We start from the raw sequence: 8,017 nt of genomic DNA on the forward strand, positions 1-8,017 counted from the left end.
ATTCAAACACTTTGTGTGACGTCAAAGGGAACTCGACTCTTATTTTTATTCCAAGATTCAATATTTATACACTAAAAAGGTCTAGTGACTTAACAGGTGCCTTGATTGAGGTATTTTCATTCAAAGATTCAATCTTTACTCATTAAAACACTCTTTGTGACGTCAAAGGGAATTCGAATAAGTTTAGCTCAAAACTCTCAATTTCTTTCGAAGATTCAATCCTTATACCTTAAAAAAGTCGAGTGACATAATAGTTACCATAATTAGGGTATTTTCATTCAAAGATTCAATCGCTACTCATTAAAACACTCTTTGTGATATGAAATGGAACTCGAATAAGTTTAACTCAAAACTCTCACTTTCTTTCAAAGATTCAATCTTTATGCATTAAAAAGGTCAGGTGACATAACAGGTAAGTTGATTGAGGTATTTTCATTCAAAGATTCAATCTTTGCTCATTAAAACACTCTTTGGGACGTCAAAGGGAAACCGAATAAGTTTAACTCAAAACTCTCAATTTCTATCAAAGATTCAATCTTTATACATTAAAAAGTTCAAGTGACATAACAGGTACCCTGATTGTGGTATTTTCATTCAAGAATTCAATCTTTACTTATTCAAACACTCTTTGTGACGTCATAGGGAACTCGCATAAGTTTAACTCAAACCTCTCATTTTCCTTCAATGATTCAATCTTTATACATTAAAAAGGTCACGTGACATGACAGGTACCTTGATTGAGGTATTTTCATTCAAAGATTATATCTTTACTCATTACAACACTCTTTGTGACGTCGAAGGGAACTCAAATAAATTTAACTAAAAACTCTCATTTTCTTTCAAGGATTCAGTCTTTATACATTAAAAAGGTCTACTGGCATAGCAGGTATCTTGATTGAGGTATTTTCTTTCAAAGATTTAAGCTTTACTCATTATTACACTCTTTGTGACGTCAAAGGGAACTCGAATAAGTTTAGCTCAAAACTCTAAATTTCTTTTAAATATTTAATTCTTATACATTTAAAAAGCCTAGTGACATAATAGGTACCCCAATCGAGGCATTTTCATTCAAAGATTCAATCTCTGCTCATTAAAACATTCTTTGTGACGTCAAACGGAACTCGAATAAGTTTAACTCAAAACCCTCATTTTCTTTCAATGATTCAATCTTTCCGCATTAAAAAGGTCAAGTGACATAACAGGTAAGTTGATTGAGGTATTTTCATTCAAAGATTCAATCTTTACTCATTAAAACACTCTTTGGGACGTCAAAGGGAAACCGAATAAGTTTAACTCAAAACTCTCAATTTCTGTCAAAGATTCAATCTTTATACGTTAAAAAGTTCTAGTGACATAACAGGTACCCTGATTGAGGTATTTTCATTCAAGAATTCAATCTTTACTTATTCAAACACTCTTTGTGATGTTAAAGGGAACTCGAACAAATTTAACTCAAACCTCTCATTTTCTTTCAATGATTCAATCTTTATACATTAAAAAGGTCACGTGACAAGACAGGTACCTTGATTGAGGCATTTTCATTGAAAGATTATATCTTTACTCATTAAAACACTCTTTGTGACGTCAAAGGTAACTCGAGTAAATTTAACTCAAAACTCTCATATTCTTTCAAAGATTCAGTCTTTATACATTAAAAAGGTCTACTGACATAACAGGTACCTTGATTGAGGTATTTTCTTTCAAACATCCAATCTTTACTCATTATTACACTCTTTGTGACGTCAAATGGAACTCGAATAAGTTTAGCTCAAAACTCTAAATTTCTTTCAAATATTTAATTCTTATACATTTAAAAAGTCTAGTGACATAATAGGTACCCTAATTGAGGTATTTTTATTCAAAGATTCAATCTCTACTCATTAAAACACTCTTTGTGACGTCGAACGGAACTCGAATAAGCTTGACTCAAAACTCTCATTTTCTTTCAATGATTCAATCTTTCCGCATTAAAAAAGGTCAAGTGACATAACAGGTACCTTGATTGAGGTATTTTCATTCAAATATTCAATCCTTACTCATTAAAACACTCTTTGTGATGTCAAAGGGAACTCGAATAACTGTAACTCAAAACTCTCATTTTCTTTCAAAGATTCAATCTTTATGCGTCAAAAAGGTCAAGTGACATAACAGCTACCCCGATTGAGCTATTTTCATTAAAAGATTCAATCTTTACTCATTAAAACACTCTTTGTGACGTCTAAGGGAACTCGAATAAGTTTAACTCAAAACTCTTATTTTCTTTCAAAGATTCAATCTTTATACATTGAAAAGGTCAAGTGACACAACAGGCACCTTGAGTGAGCTATTTTCATTCAAAGATTCAACCTTTACTCATTAAAACACTCTTTGTGACTCCAATGCGAACTCGAATATGTTTAACTCAAAACTCTCATTTTCTTTCAAAGATTCAATCTTTATGCATTAAATAGGTCAAGTGACATAACAGGTACCTTGATTGAGGTACTTTCATTCAAAGATTCAATCTTTACTCATTGAAACACTCTTTGTGACGTCGAAGGGAAGTCGAATAACTGAAACTCAAAACTCTGATTTTCTTTCAAAGATTCAATCATTACGCGTCAAAAAGGTCAAGTGGCATAACAGGTACCTTGATTGAGGTATTTTCACACAAAGATTCACTCTTTACTCATTCAAACACTTTGTGTGACGTCAAAGGGAACTCGACTCTTATTTTTATTCCAAGATTCAATATTTATACACTAAAAAGGTCTAGTGACTTAACAGGTGCCTTGATTGAGGTATTTTCATTCAAAGATTCAATCTTTACTCATTAAAACACTCTTTGTGACGTCAAAGGGAATTCGAATAAGTTTAGCTCAAAACTCTCAATTTCTTTCGAAGATTCAATCCTTATACCTTAAAAAAGTCGAGTGACATAATAGTTACCATAATTAGGGTATTTTCATTCAAAGATTCAATCGCTACTCATTAAAACACTCTTTGTGATATGAAATGGAACTCGAATAAGTTTAACTCAAAACTCTCACTTTCTTTCAAAGATTCAATCTTTATGCATTAAAAAGGTCAGGTGACATAACAGGTAAGTTGATTGAGGTATTTTCATTCAAAGATTCAATCTTTGCTCATTAAAACACTCTTTGGGACGTCAAAGGGAAACCGAATAAGTTTAACTCAAAACTCTCAATTTCTATCAAAGATTCAATCTTTATACATTAAAAAGTTCAAGTGACATAACAGGTACCCTGATTGTGGTATTTTCATTCAAGAATTCAATCTTTACTTATTCAAACACTCTTTGTGACGTCATAAGGAACTCGCATAAGTTTAACTCAAACCTCTCATTTTCCTTCAATGATTCAATCTTTATACATTAAAAAGGTCACGTGACATGACAGGTACCTTGATTGAGGTATTTTCATTCAAAGATTATATCTTTACTCATTAAAACACTCTTTGTGACGTCGAAGGGAACTCAAATAAATTTAACTCAAAACTCTCATTTTCTTTCAAGGATTCAGTCTTTATACATTAAAAAGGTCTACTGGCATAGCAGGTATCTTGATTGAGGTATTTTCTTTCAAAGATTTAAGCTTTACTCATTATTACACTCTTTGTGACGTCAAAGGGAACTCGAATAAGTTTAGCTCAAAACTCTAAATTTCTTTTAAATATTTAATTCTTATACATTTAAAAAGCCTAGTGACATAATAGGTACCCCAATCGAGGCATTTTCATTCAAAGATTCAATCTCTGCTCATTAAAACATTCTTTGTGACGTCAAACGGAACTCGAATAAGTTTAACTCAAAACCCTCATTTTCTTTCAATGATTCAATCTTTCCGCATTAAAAAGGTCAAGTGACATAACAGGTAAGTTGATTGAGGTATTTTCATTCAAAGATTCAATCTTTACTCATTAAAACACTCTTTGGGACGTCAAAGGGAAACCGAATAAGTTTAACTCAAAACTCTCAATTTCTGTCAAAGATTCAATCTTTATACGTTAAAAAGTTCTAGTGACATAACAGGTACCCTGATTGAGGTATTTTCATTCAAGAATTCAATCTTTACTTATTCAAACACTCTTTGTGATGTTAAAGGGAACTCGAACAAATTTAACTCAAACCTCTCATTTTCTTTCAATGATTCAATCTTTATACATTAAAAAGGTCACGTGACAAGACAGGTACCTTGATTGAGGCATTTTCATTGAAAGATTATATCTTTACTCATTAAAACACTCTTTGTGACGTCAAAGGTAACTCGAGTAAATTTAACTCAAAACTCTCATATTCTTTCAAAGATTCAGTCTTTATACATTAAAAAGGTCTACTGACATAACAGGTACCTTGATTGAGGTATTTTCTTTCAAACATCCAATCTTTACTCATTATTACACTCTTTGTGACGTCAAATGGAACTCGAATAAGTTTAGCTCAAAACTCTAAATTTCTTTCAAATATTTAATTCTTATACATTTAAAAAGTCTAGTGACATAATAGGTACCCTAATTGAGGTATTTTCATTCAAAGATTCAATCTCTACTCATTAAAACACTCTTTGTGACGTCGAACGGAACTCGAATAAGCTTGACTCAAAACTCTCATTTTCTTTCAATGATTCAATCTTTCCGCATTAAAAAAGGTCAAGTGACATAACAGGTACCTTGATTGAGGTATTTTCATTCAAATATTCAATCCTTACTCATTAAAACACTCTTTGTGACGTCAAAGGGAACTCGAATAACTGTAACTCAAAACTCTCATTTTCTTTCAAAGATTCAATCTTTATGCGTCAAAAAGGTCAAGTGACATAACAGCTACCCCGATTGAGCTATTTTCATTAAAAGATTCAATCTTTACTCATTAAAACACTCTTTGTGACGTCTAAGGGAACTCGAATAAGTTTAACTCAAAGCTCTTATTTTCTTTCAAAGATTCAATCTTTATACATTGAAAAGGTCAAGTGACACAACAGGCACCTTGAGTGAGCTATTTTCATTCAAAGATTCAACCTTTACTCATTAAAACACTCTTTGTGACTCCAATGCGAACTCGAATATGTTTGACTCAAAACTCTCATTTTCTTTCAAAGATTCAATCTTTATGCATTAAATAGGTCAAGTGACATAACAGGTACCTTGATTGAGGTACTTTCATTCAAAGATTCAATCTTTACTCATTGAAACACTCTTTGTGACGTCGAAGGGAAGTCGAATAACTGAAACTCAAAACTCTGATTTTCTTTCAAAGATTCAATCATTACGCGTCAAAAAGGTCAAGTGGCATAACAGGTACCTTGATTGAGGTATTTTCACACAAAGATTCACTCTTTACTCATTCAAACACTTTGTGTGACGTCAAAGGGAACTCGACTCTTATTTTTATTCCAAGATTCAATATTTATACACTAAAAAGGTCTAGTGACTTAACAGGTGCCTTGATTGAGGTATTTTCATTCAAAGATTCAATCTTTACTCATTAAAACACTCTTTGTGACGTCAAAGGGAATTCGAATAAGTTTAGCTCAAAACTCTCAATTTCTTTCGAAGATTCAATCCTTATACCTTAAAAAAGTCGAGTGACATAATAGTTACCATAATTAGGGTATTTTCATTCAAAGATTCAATCGCTACTCATTAAAACACTCTTTGTGATATGAAATGGAACTCGAATAAGTTTAACTCAAAACTCTCACTTTCTTTCAAAGATTCAATCTTTATGCATTAAAAAGGTCAGGTGACATAACAGGTAAGTTGATTGAGGTATTTTCATTCAAAGATTCAATCTTTGCTCATTAAAACACTCTTTGGGACGTCAAAGGGAAACCGAATAAGTTTAACTCAAAACTCTCAATTTCTATCAAAGATTCAATCTTTATACATTAAAAAGTTCAAGTGACATAACAGGTACCCTGATTGTGGTATTTTCATTCAAGAATTCAATCTTTACTTATTCAAACACTCTTTGTGACGTCATAGGGAACTCGCATAAGTTTAACTCAAACCTCTCATTTTCCTTCAATGATTCAATCTTTATACATTAAAAAGGTCACGTGACATGACAGGTACCTTGATTGAGGTATTTTCATTCAAAGATTATATCTTTACTCATTACAACACTCTTTGTGACGTCGAAGGGAACTCAAATAAATTTAACTAAAAACTCTCATTTTCTTTCAAGGATTCAGTCTTTATACATTAAAAAGGTCTACTGGCATAGCAGGTATCTTGATTGAGGTATTTTCTTTCAAAGATTTAAGCTTTACTCATTATTACACTCTTTGTGACGTCAAAGGGAACTCGAATAAGTTTAGCTCAAAACTCTAAATTTCTTTTAAATATTTAATTCTTATACATTTAAAAAGCCTAGTGACATAATAGGTACCCCAATCGAGGCATTTTCATTCAAAGATTCAATCTCTGCTCATTAAAACATTCTTTGTGACGTCAAACGGAACTCGAATAAGTTTAACTCAAAACCCTCATTTTCTTTCAATGATTCAATCTTTCCGCATTAAAAAGGTCAAGTGACATAACAGGTAAGTTGATTGAGGTATTTTCATTCAAAGATTCAATCTTTACTCATTAAAACACTCTTTGGGACGTCAAAGGGAAACCGAATAAGTTTAACTCAAAACTCTCAATTTCTGTCAAAGATTCAATCTTTATACGTTAAAAAGTTCTAGTGACATAACAGGTACCCTGATTGAGGTATTTTCATTCAAGAATTCAATCTTTACTTATTCAAACACTCTTTGTGATGTTAAAGGGAACTCGAACAAATTTAACTCAAACCTCTCATTTTCTTTCAATGATTCAATCTTTATACATTAAAAAGGTCACGTGACAAGACAGGTACCTTGATTGAGGCATTTTCATTGAAAGATTATATCTTTACTCATTAAAACACTCTTTGTGACGTCAAAGGTAACTCGAGTAAATTTAACTCAAAACTCTCATATTCTTTCAAAGATTCAGTCTTTATACATTAAAAAGGTCTACTGACATAACAGGTACCTTGATTGAGGTATTTTCTTTCAAACATCCAATCTTTACTCATTATTACACTCTTTGTGACGTCAAATGGAACTCGAATAAGTTTAGCTCAAAACTCTAAATTTCTTTTCAAATATTTAATTCTTATACATTTAAAAAGTCTAGTGACATAATAGGTACCCTAATTGAGGTATTTTCATTCAAAGATTCAATCTCTACTCATTAAAACACTCTTTGTGACGTCGAACGGAACTCGAATAGGCTTGACTCAAAACTCTCATTTTCTTTCAATGATTCAATCTTTCCGCATTAAAAAAGGTCAAGTGACATAACAGGTACCTTGACTGAGGTATTTTCATTCAAATATTCAATCCTTACTCATTAAAACACTCTTTGTGACGTCAAAGGGAACTCGAATAACTGTAACTCAAAACTCTCATTTTCTTTCAAAGATTCAATCTTTATGCGTCAAAAAGGTCAAGTGACATAACAGCTACCCCGATTGAGCTATTTTCATTAAAAGATTCAATATTTACTCATTAAAACACTCTTTGTGACGTCTAAGGGAACTCGAATAAGTTTAACTCAAAACTCTTATTTTCTTTCAAAGATTCAATCTTTATACATTGAAAAGGTCAAGTGACACAACAGGCACCTTGAGTGAGCTATTTTCATTCAAAGATTCAACCTTTACTCATTAAAACACTCTTTGTGACTCCAATGCGAACTCGAATATGTTTAACTCAAAACTCTCATTTTCTTTCAAAGATTCAATCTTTATGCATTAAATAGGTCAAGTGACATAACAGGTACCTTGATTGAGGTACTTTCATTCAAAGATTCAATCTTTACTCGTTGAAACACTCTTTGTGACGTCGAAGGGAAGTCGAATAACTGAAACTCAAAACTCTGATTTTCTTTCAAAGATTCAATCATTACGCGTCAAAAAGGTCAAGTGGCATAACAGGTACCTTGATTGAGGTATTTTCACACAAAGATTCACTCTTTACTCATTCAA

This window comes from Cornus florida, unplaced genomic scaffold, assembly GCF_030987335.1.
Source record: "Cornus florida cultivar Cherokee Brave unplaced genomic scaffold, ASM3098733v1 CherokeeBrave_3.0.0_Hap2_scaffold_9, whole genome shotgun sequence".
Classification (NCBI taxonomy): domain Eukaryota; kingdom Viridiplantae; phylum Streptophyta; class Magnoliopsida; order Cornales; family Cornaceae; genus Cornus; species Cornus florida.